At 23.4% G+C, this 12101-nt stretch overlaps 1 pseudogene; it reads left to right on the top strand.

Annotated features, from left to right (window-relative positions):
• Positions 1-236: 236 nt before the first annotated feature.
• On the top strand, positions 237-2340 carry LOC132918457 (uncharacterized; annotated as a pseudogene).
• The last annotated feature ends 9761 nt before the right edge of the window (positions 2341-12101 follow it).

Genomic DNA, 12101 nt, shown 5'->3' with positions numbered 1-12101 from the left:
ATATTCTGTTTTGAATATGAATGTTCAATTTATACTGTTATTCGAAGAATTAAATACCTTTAATTATTATGACAATAAAACAAGTTAAAAATATTTTTTTTTTACATTTTATATGTTAAAAATTATCTTCAAAAACGTAAAGTAATTATTTTCAGACCTCGAGTATACTCATATAAAAATACATATATATTGTTACTGTTATTTTTGTAGTGTATTCTAAGTATTACGAAAACAATATGAATCACAATGATGAGCAAAACTATATGGTTAATCTGAAGTTAATGAAAATTACCGGTTTCTATCAATTGATTAATCCTGGCACTCCAAAATATTTTGGATTCAACGTTTATAAAATTGGTGCTGCAATTGAGGTCATGAGTGGTATAATATCAATCTGTTTACTATGTGAAAGCTCATATTATTACTTGGATAATACTAATGAACTTATGAATCACTTTATGTTAGTTGTGGCAATTTTTTTTTCGACTTTTAAAATATCTTGGGTATCAAGGAATTCAGAAATGATTTGGAATAATTTAGATATGACATCTGTCGATTTTTTATCGTACACAGGACATAAAAAAGAAATACTTCAAATCGCTCGAACTAAATCAATTTCAACAACAATTCTTTTCGTCATACTTTGGTCTTCTGTAACCGTTGCTTGGTCTATATCACCATTTTTTGTCAGAGATGTTTATTTGAATGTTAAATTCAATGATGAAATACGCCGATTCCGCTATAATTCACTTAATTACGTGTATCCAATTAATGAAGAATCCTACAATGAACATTTTTTATATTTTTATGTCATTGAAATGCTCCATGTCGTATTTTGGGGTCATGGTACAATAGCATATGACACTTTTGTCATTTCAATATGTATTTCAATTGCATTCCAGCTGAAAACAATAGCAATTTCTTACACCAGCCTAACGATATAAAACGTAAGTTATATTCAAATTAATGATTTATACGTGATGATGTTTTTGAAATTCAAAATATATGTTTGAATTTTATTTAACTTATGGTTATGTTCAGGTGATGTAAAAAATCTTAAACATAATGATTTAGAAGCCATATTTAATCTAAAATTATTAATTCAAGACCAACAAAATATGCTCAAGTAATTATAGCTTATTTAACGCATTATATCATTTAAAATTATTTTTATTTATGTTTGATATTTGAGTAGAATTATTAAAAATAAATTTATAAAATTATTTCAGAAAAATAAAAGAAATATATAAAATATTTCAACCAGTGACATTTGTTCAACTGGCAGCTCAGTCAATGCTAATTATACTACAAGCGTATATGATTTTTATAGTAAACACTTCCAAAAAAATAACTTAGAAATTTTAATTTAATATATTTATTTATTATACGATAATTTTTTTTTTTTAATTTTAGAATCATTTTAATGGTTTTTCTTTATTATCAGTTCCAATAATAAAACTGGTTATAACCGTAACACCAAACATAATACATTTATTCATTACATGCTATTTATATCACAATATAAATGACCAAGTATGTAGTTTTTTTTATAATTTTTACAGTTAAAATTTAGATTCTGATACATTTTAAATACAATATGAAAGTATCTTAATAATAATTATTAAAAATATTACAATAAATACACAAAATAATGAAATCTGGTGGCGTAATTAATCAGTACTAATTTTTCTGCTATCAATATTAGTGAACTTATTAATTACGTCATAATAATAATAATGACAATTATAATTCTCATAATTTTGTCAACTATTTTATTTCAGAAAGACTCGATGAACTTTGCATTATACAGTAGTGATTGGACCGCAATGAGTATAAAATATAAAAATATGCTGTTGTTTACTATGCGAATGAATGATGCGGAAAAACTGAAACTAAAAATATCGTTGAGAAAAATCGTGAACTTAGAAATGTTCGCAAATGTATGTATTATTTTATCTGCTCCATTCATATTTGTTTTCAAAGCATCAGAAATAATGTTTACAAATGTTTATACCTACATGCCTAACTAATTTAAATGATTAGTTAAAAACCCCAAATCAAATTTCATGAGCGAAATACTAGTTTTTTTAAAACGATAGTCATTTACCGCGAAATCTGTAATAGTATAATTAATCTTAAGTATGAAATACTTAAGATATTTTATTTTATTGAAATTTCCGAAACCGTAAATTTATGTACTATTATATACTTGTAAATTCTTAAACTATTTGTATTAATTACACATTATTTATTTATTCATTTTTATTTTAGGTAATGCATTTAACGTATAGCATAATATCGGTGTTGGCAAAAAGTTATGGAAATACTAAAAGTAAATAATAAAAATATTTTGCATAGTAAAAAATATATTAATTAATGACTATAATCATTCAACATAGATATAAACATACTTAGATTAAAAAAGTAGGTACTTTATTTAATTTTTTACTGAGCATTTGTATACTAGTCAATAATAATTAATTATTTATCACTGTTTTTATGACAAATATACTTAATTCATTGCTTACAAATTCTACGGCTTGATATATATAATGTATTTATCGGACACGAATATCGATATCTACTATATAGATGTATGAGCTGGTATAATACATTTTTGACATATTCATAAGCAAAAATATTGAGACTATGGGATTAGCCTTCCTAAAACAACTGATAGTCCCATAAAGATAATATATTAATCTTCGGACTCATATAATACCAATTCAAAACGAATAAATAATAATAATACATATCGACAGCAAAATCCCAAACGATATCTCTGAAACTGACATAACTTCATAAGGCATACAATATTTTGTAATTTTTCTTGTTTAATGTTTTGTAAAATGTATATTTCATATTTTTTTGTCAAGTTTTATAGTAATGTTTTTGTTATAAATAATTAAAATAACAGGCCCTATTCAGTCAAGATTAAAAATATATTATATATCAACATTTTTAAAAACTTAGTAGTTGGTAAATTATAGTATTTCTAACTTTAAATTTATTAAAAAAAACTTGAAACATATTATTAGTAAAACTATCATAATAATGAAACAATAGTTATGAAATAATTATGTTGTTATTTAATATTTTTTACTATAAAGATAGTCAATGAATAAGCAAATGGAGACAAAGCTTCAATGAGTTACTTTTTAAGTAAATTAATAGAGCTTTAGACTAGCTGTGTTATTGGGTATAATATTATTATTTTTGTTATTTATAATATGGTTAAAATGTAGTTTTTGACTTAAATGTTTGTGGTTAAAATTTAAGATTATTGCAAAATTACCGACCTTAGTACATTTATTAAATAGTTTTATTTTATGTATATTTTAATTTGTTTTACTTAGTTATTAATAAACATCATAATAAAAAGTAAGTATATAAGTATGTTGAATATTTTCTTATATTTTAATATTTAATTAAATCAATATCAATTAAAATGTAAGACGATAATTTGAAGTATAAAAAACTATCAATGTCTCTATTATATAGTGTTTTATTTAATATTTTAACATATAGTATACTAATTCCGGGCTACATGAACGTTTGTTAAATTTTAATGAATCAAAAGCACGTAATAGAATGAATAATGGTCCCACCGACGTTCCGAGTTGCATGGTTGATCGGTTGCAGGCGGCCTCTCAGCGCGCCACGCAGGCCTTTTATGATATGGTTGGAGGTATACTCAGCTGCAAGGAGCAAGATGCGAGGCTAGCTGAGACGGAAGGAAGAGCCGCTCCAGACGTCTGAGCAATCAGGACAATCAGAACGAGATGCCAGACCGGCGGATGCGTGCGACACCGGGCCGAGAAAAGGAACCATCAAGACCGATTATAGACTAGTTGTATGCTATTGTGTTATGTATTGTGATTATCTAAATGTTTTTCATCAATAAACGATGGCAGCAGAGGAGTAATATTGTGCAAACAGATCCTCCTCTGCTGTCGGTTCTAACGGGAAAAAAAAAATTGAATGAATAAAAATGTATTCGTCCTCTAAACTTACAATACCTAGCGTTATCGAGTCATTACATTATTGGTTACTAATTAATTAAACTAATGGTCCAATTTCAGCTCATTGAATTTTAGTCGATTATTAAACTTGCTATCGCGTTTTCACTCTATGTTTTTAGTGTTTTTACCTATATTTAAATTAAGACAACTGAAGAATTGTCTTGTGATAAGTTTCAAATTTCCACATAAACCTTAGTGTCATATTTAAAACTAATAAATTTTTAATTCAACTGTTATTGCAACGCAAATGGCTCGCTGAAAAGATTCAATGATTAAAAAAAAAAAAAACGTTCATTAAATACCTATTTTTAAAGAACGGTTATATGCAATTCAGCAAAAGTAGTTTAATTTAATATTACACTTTAAATTTCTTTTTTAATAATTATTATGAATCATTATGAATAAAAAATGTAATTTTTAAAAATTATTAATTAAATAGATTATGTAATGATAATAATAATATATTAGTTAATAGTAAATATTTCTTAAACAACCAAAATTATTAATTTATCTTATATTTTAGTAATTTGTACATTTATCAGGAGCATTAACAAAGACTAAAATCCTATAATATCTTCATCTTTCTATAATTATTGTTACTATCTCTTATATTTTTTTTGTTTAACGTTTCCAGCTGAATTTTTCACACATCGTTTCAAATCAAAAAAGTATCATTTAAATAATTTACAGTAATATTCATTATTAATTTAAAATAATACATATAATAGGTACGTATCATAATACGAGTACAATAATATATATATATATTTATATATAGAGAGATTTGGAATAATTAACAACAGTCTAAACTAAAGCATTGATTCTCAATCTTTTTAAACCATGACCCGAATTTTTCACTGAAAATCTATCGTGTACCACATGGTTTCGCTTTTAGAGGATCAATAAGTAGTTCTAAGAAATATATAATTAAAAACAATTTTCTCAACCCACCAAAAATTGACTTGCGACCCACAAATTGTGGGTACATACTATAAAATATTTTTTATTTTGAAATACTTATAAATTTAGAATACCTACATTACATACTTATTTATCGCAAATCAATTTCTTTGTATTTTTTTATTTATGCATTTTGTTTTTTTTTTATGTATAATAAACTTGAATATAAAAACTTATTAAAAAGTTATAAACCTAATCATATTTAATAAATGTTTTTTATAACTATAAATAATTGGATTGGATTGGAGTCGTTGGGTTAATTATTAGATTTATAAAAATAATTATAATATTTAAATTCAGGTCAATGGTTAACTGTTAAGTATATATTTTAAAAACATTATTGATTTATATAGTTATTAATTATTAAACTCGTGAATATTTGTTTATTATTAAAATAAAAAAAACTTAACGAGTACCATTCTTCAAAAGAAATTCTTACGTGACAAATGTCGAACATTCCAAGAAACCTAATAATATCAACTTAGAATATAATATTGACCATCAGTTTAGCATCATTAATTGCAGTGTTGTTTGTAAGTTCTTGTAATAATGATATATTAATACTATTTCCCAATATTTGAAAAAATCTATTTTAAATGATTTTGTTAAAAATATTAACTTCTAAATTATATAAAACAATAACATAATATGTTAACACGTTATAAATAATAAAAACAATAAAAAAAAATTTCCCAGTTTATTCTGCTTTTAAATCATTAATTTAATAAAGAGGGTTGTCATACGATAAAAATATATTCATCGCACTTCTATAAAAATTAAAAATAGACACATAAATAAATATGAGATAATTTAGTTAAGTATAATTTTTAAATTTTCCACGTGATAAAAATAATCTACTTTCACAATTCATTAAAATTAGTGCACAATATTTACAGCAATATAGGTAGGTAGATATTGGATCAAATATTTATTGATATTTTTAAAACTACATATCCCCAATAAAAAATCTTATAATAATATTTTAAATTATTATTTTTTAACTATGCCATAAATATGCACTAAATAAAATATATAATTCTCTAGAAATTTAATTTAACATTTGTTGTACTATTCAAAAATCAAATCACGATTGTTGTGACCATAAAATAGTTATTTAGGCTCATTTTTGTTTTGTATTAAAATGTTTGTCATAATACAAATTACAATAATCAGAAAATAATATTGTCTCATAAGCTCAAATTTAACTAAATTATAAATTACTTTAAAAATATTTATATTTCCTAATGTTTATAATTACTATTATATCATAACATTTCCTAAACGCAAACATTTAAAAAGTTCAACATCGTCAATGTGTAGCGTCTTCTCTTCGCTCGCTTTATAGTCTCCACAAATGGTGTTATATACACCGAACACAATCATATCATATAATTTATTACTGCATAGGTAATAATGTTTACTTATATAAACTTTTGTTTTAAACAGTGGCTTTAAAACATCAATTCAAAATTACGATGTCACAAGAAAAGACAAAAGCTTATATTATAAATACACAGTTAATGAAGTTAATTGGATTACATCAATTAATAAATCCAAATTCTAAAACACTATTTGGGTATAGTATTTATAAACTTGGTGGTTTTATTTTAATTTTATATCTTTTACTGAACATTATAATGTGTAATATAAGTATATACTATTCTCTATATGATTTTACTGCAGTCGTTAAATACATAATGTTTATGTCTGCAATATTTTTTAATATAATCAAAATAAGCTTTGTAATTATTAAATCCGATGTATTATGGAATTTTATAAGTTTTACATCTATCAAATTTTTACCTTATAGTGGCCACCAAAGATATTTTTTAATGAATGCTCGAATAATATCTATAATAATTTCAAATATTTCCGCAATACTTTGGACTGCTATTATATCAATATGGATTTTTTCTCCAATCATTATACAGGACAATTATTTAAATATTAAATCAAAAAATAGTACATACAAATACCGATACAATATGCTCAATTTAATATTCCCGGTATCAACCCAATTTTATAATGATAACTTTAAAGTGTTTTATTTATTCGAGACGATAACTTTAATGGTTATTGGATATTCAATGGTTATTTTCGACTGTTTTTTAATATCATTTTGCATAACTATTGCCTTTCAATTAAAAATGATTGCATCATCATACAGCGCATTAGGATACAATCATACCAACAACAATCAAATTAAAAGTAAGTTGTCATTTTTACATGTAATATCATGTTTATTTTATATTTTTTTTATAGATAAGAATAGCAAAATTTTATAATTTAAGAAATTTTAATTCAATTTCCTTGTACTATTGAATATTAGATAAAGATAATATATATTTTTAACTATGTTTAATTTACTTTATAACATTAAAATATTATTGGTACATATTATTTTTTTTTTATCAAAAACAAATACACTTTTATTCATATATTAATTTTATCAAGACAACTAATAACACTAAATAATATTTTAAAATACTCTTTGAATATCATAACTATAATTGAGTATACTGACCAACAAAATAATTATAGAAGTGACTCGACTCTCTTTTTTCACTGCACGATATGTCAATTTACGTTATATTTTTTTAATTTTTTTTTAATAAGGAAAATAGCTAATTAAAAACGTTTACATAACAATCTTAACTTAATAAAAAAATAAATAAAAACATTTTAACTTAAGTTATATGCTTAATGAATTTTTAAGTTACCTAACCTCCATTCTGTATGTACAATTTCTTTTTTATGACAATCACTTGCTCAACTCTGTACTCTTCTTGAATCATTTATTGTTGATTATCGACTTGGTTAGATATTAAGTTATCCTCTCATATTCTAGTTTCCCTTTATTTAAATATGCCGTGACATACACAAGCTGTTAATTTTATAAATGTCACTCAAATGTAATAACTAAGATACTCAGTAAATGTTCAGTAATACAGTACATATTTACAACTAATGGACTGCTGTACCTTAACTTGAATTTAGTATAATTTCCAGTGTAATAATTCTATGACTTTATTGACTCCTCCTTAGGTATATACTTAAGAATAAAAGTGTTTATCAAAAATGTCTTTCATTTTTTTTCTGTTTCTTTCAATGTTACTTCTGATTGTCTCTTGCATCTTCAATGGTGCTTAGAGCTATCAATGATCCTTGAATAGATCCTGGTGTATAGCCATATACATAATTATATGTAAATAATATTACTTATCTATGATATAATAACACGTATAATGGTAATGGTGTTTTAGGTGAAGAAACCCATTCAATAAATGAAAAACCATTGGATTTAATTAATTTGATACTTATAATTCAAGATCATCAAAAATTAATGAAGTACTAATATTATCAAATTTGTATATTATAATTTTATTACAAATAATATATTAAATTAAAAATTTTTTAGGAAAATTCATGAAATTTATAACCTGATGCGTCCCATTATACTTATTCAATTACTATCCGAATCAATATTAATGTCATTAATTCCGTTTGCGCTTGTTTTGGTATGATTCTATATGATACTTATTAAAATCAAAATCTTAATCTATATTTTATATTTATTTTAGGATATAAATAAAGGTGTATCACTAACGTCAGCAGAAAGTATTAAACTTATCTCGTCTACAACTATTAACACCGTTCACTTATTCTCAGAATGCTATTTATTCAGTATGATAGAAAAATATGTAAGTAAAACATAAACAATTTTATTTTAACTTATAGTTTGTAATAAGTGACCAAATTTTCGAAAATATATATCTCGTGATTCTTCTTTTTTTGTATTTAGTTATATTAGACTTGATAAATAATACTTATTTAATATAAATACGATTTATATTTATTTAACTTACAATTTATGTGACATATTTTTTCAAACAAATATGCGCACACTATAGGGTTCAAAAGTACAGCTTCTACTCCTGAATTTGTTGGTGGGTGGGTGCCCCTTACCTTATAGTCAGTATATATCATAAACAATTTACTACATATAAAAATAAATTATAGAATTATAGACCCACGGGTCTACTTTTGAAGACGATTTGGTGAGGGGGTAGTATATTTTTCATTCAATACGCAACCCCTATTCATTTTTTAGTGTGTGCCAATGACTATTAAAGTATATAATAATTATTTATTTACAATGCATTTATGTTTTTCAATACAATAACGTACAGTACCTAATATAATTTCAGAATGATACAATAAATTTTGCTTTATATGATTGTAACTGGACAGAAATGAACATTAATTTCAAGAAATTATTATTGTTTACAATGCGAATGAATAACGCAAACAACTTTAAACTTAATATATCAAAAAATATTGTGGTTAACTTACAGTTATTCACAAATGTAAGTAATTAATTTAAAATTGTTTTATCATCATAAATTGTATGTATTAAAGATTAAACAGCTGTATTCAATATTTATGAAAAAAATTTATTTTTCCAGGTTATTCATACTACTTACAAAATAATGTCAGTTTTAAAATCATTAATAAATTAGCCCAAACGAATTTTAGAATAAAAATAATACTGATAAAATAGAGTGAATCATTCAACTAGTATACAATAACGATAATAATTATTAGATTAAAAACATAGATTTTTAATAGATTTACATTGGTAAAAAAAATAAGTATGTCATTTTCAAGTTCACTTCATATTGAATTCAAATATGTTTTCAGAACTTTGTTAAATAGTAGCGGTTTGTTGACAATATTTGGGGACAGCATTCCACAATTTCTTCTATACTACAGTCAAACACTAAAAATCAATTACTACGCGCACGCATGAAGAAAATTGCCTATATCAAACTCCGTAAAACGTTCGGTATGATGGTATTAAATCCTCCTTATTAATACTAATATATTAACTTTTTAGTAAATTTTATAATTTGTAATAATACTATTAGTTAAATATAATCAAAACTAGTAAATATAAAATTTATTTAGTATTATATGTATATTGTATAACCATTATTGGGGAACATTATCTTTAATAATTAACTTAAAGTTAGTAAATTAATAACTCAGTATTTACTTGTTTGAATTTTGATTAAGATACGCAAGAATATCACTGCATGCTACTCCTTTCTGACTTTAAAAATACAAATTTAATATTAAGTGAAAGTCATTAGGCAAATTGTATAATGTAGGTAAAATATAAGAATATAATTTATTAATTCAATTTATTAATAGATATACTATAATGAATATTGTACATTTCAAAACAGTAGATTGGTATTAACAATTTAGTACCTTCACATAATAGATGTTACTTATTATTTATAGTTTTATAAAATAATTATAGTTAAGGGCTAAAGTATAATATCAATTTATCTAAAACAAGAAATAAAAATTACTTGATATATATAAAGTTATGCATTTCTATAATTCTATAATTAATTAATATTTAATATACATGTGTTTGTATCTATGTCTTGTTCTATGTTATTAATTAGTAATAACTAATAAACAATACATTTTTAAATATTTAGAAGAAATTAGACATGAAGATAATATTTAAAACCTATTTTTTATATAAATACTTAAATTTATTTTTAAATCATACCTAAGGTATATAAAAGAAACTTTACCTTTTATATACAAAATATAAATTATAGGTAGCTTGAACATATTATTTATTTGAAATTATAGGTAAGTCTACAGGCGTGCGTGTTTTATCAAACGTTTTTCAACTCATTTAATATATCTTTAGCAGTTTAAGGTGAGTGAATAATTTATTAGTCTATCAGTTTATTAATTATTTATATATTATGGGTCCTGAGAAATGCGATAAATAAGTAATGACGTATCTATTTAGTTTACGATGATGTCTTTATTTAAAATTTTTTTTTATTATTTAAATTAAAAAAAGGTTCGAGTACCTTGTGTGCAATTTTAATGTATTATGGAATTGCATAAACCTTACATCCATGGATAGATTTTGTCCTAAAGTGACCGCTAAAAATATTTCCTAATTAATGAACAATATCCATAATGATTTCAAATATTTTCAAAATAGTTTGAATTACTTTTTTAGTGGTAAAGGATTTTATCAACAATTAAAATAAGGATAAAAACTTAAATAAATAATACACGTTTAACATCTAATGAGACGTTATACGTAGATACTAGGTATCTAATACATATAATATATCTACAATTACAATCGATATTAAATATCAATAGAACATTCTAAATGTACTATTTCCTGGAACAATTAATCAGTTATATTATAAATAATTTGAATCTGTTTTGTTTACTTGGGATAATAATTTTAATACATATTGAATAGGTATTCAATAGTTTAACTTAGATTTTTTGTTACATCCAATAATTATATGACGTACCAATAACTACATAACACTGCGGTATAGGAAATTGGGACACCTACTTAGTACTTGCATTATTAAACCAACAATTGATGATTATATTGAAAGCAAAATGTTATACTTGTATGTAAACAATATTTATATTTTTTTAATTATACAACAAATAGAATAATATCAGTATCTACCTAAATCATTATGAATTTTAAACTGACGGAAGAAAATTTAATATAAACATTTTGGTGTGAGATGTTTTGTCGACGAATATGGTTACATTCAAATGTCATATTGTATTCAAATGCAATTTGATCGAATAAAAAGGAATCGAAATATAATTTGATCGAATTTTTGTGTTCAGTGGATATTGATAGTAGATCTTCATTTAAATACTATAACTCAATATTATTAGATATACATAGTATAAATCACTTTAAATAAACTTAGAACAAAAATTCTAAATCTTTGTATAAAACAATTCAATATAATCGTATACAATACAACTAAGTAAATTCATTTATGATAAATAACAACTACATGTATATAATATCACTATATCAGTTATACTACAATTGAAGAATAATATTTATTATTTATACATTACGAAATACAATTAAGTCTACTTAAGACTTACTGACTATTACTTACTGGATTTGGAAATAAAACGATTCAATGTATATTTAAATAGACACTAAATAATATTTTATGATTTTATAAAAAGATCATATAATTATTGTCGTGCATTTTATAATTTAACCATATAATAAATAAATAA

This window comes from Rhopalosiphum padi, chromosome 1 (assembly GCF_020882245.1).
Source record: "Rhopalosiphum padi isolate XX-2018 chromosome 1, ASM2088224v1, whole genome shotgun sequence".
NCBI lineage: Eukaryota > Metazoa > Arthropoda > Insecta > Hemiptera > Aphididae > Rhopalosiphum > Rhopalosiphum padi.
The sequence above is the reverse complement of the archived record's forward strand: the minus strand, read 5'-3'. Positions and strand labels throughout refer to the sequence as shown.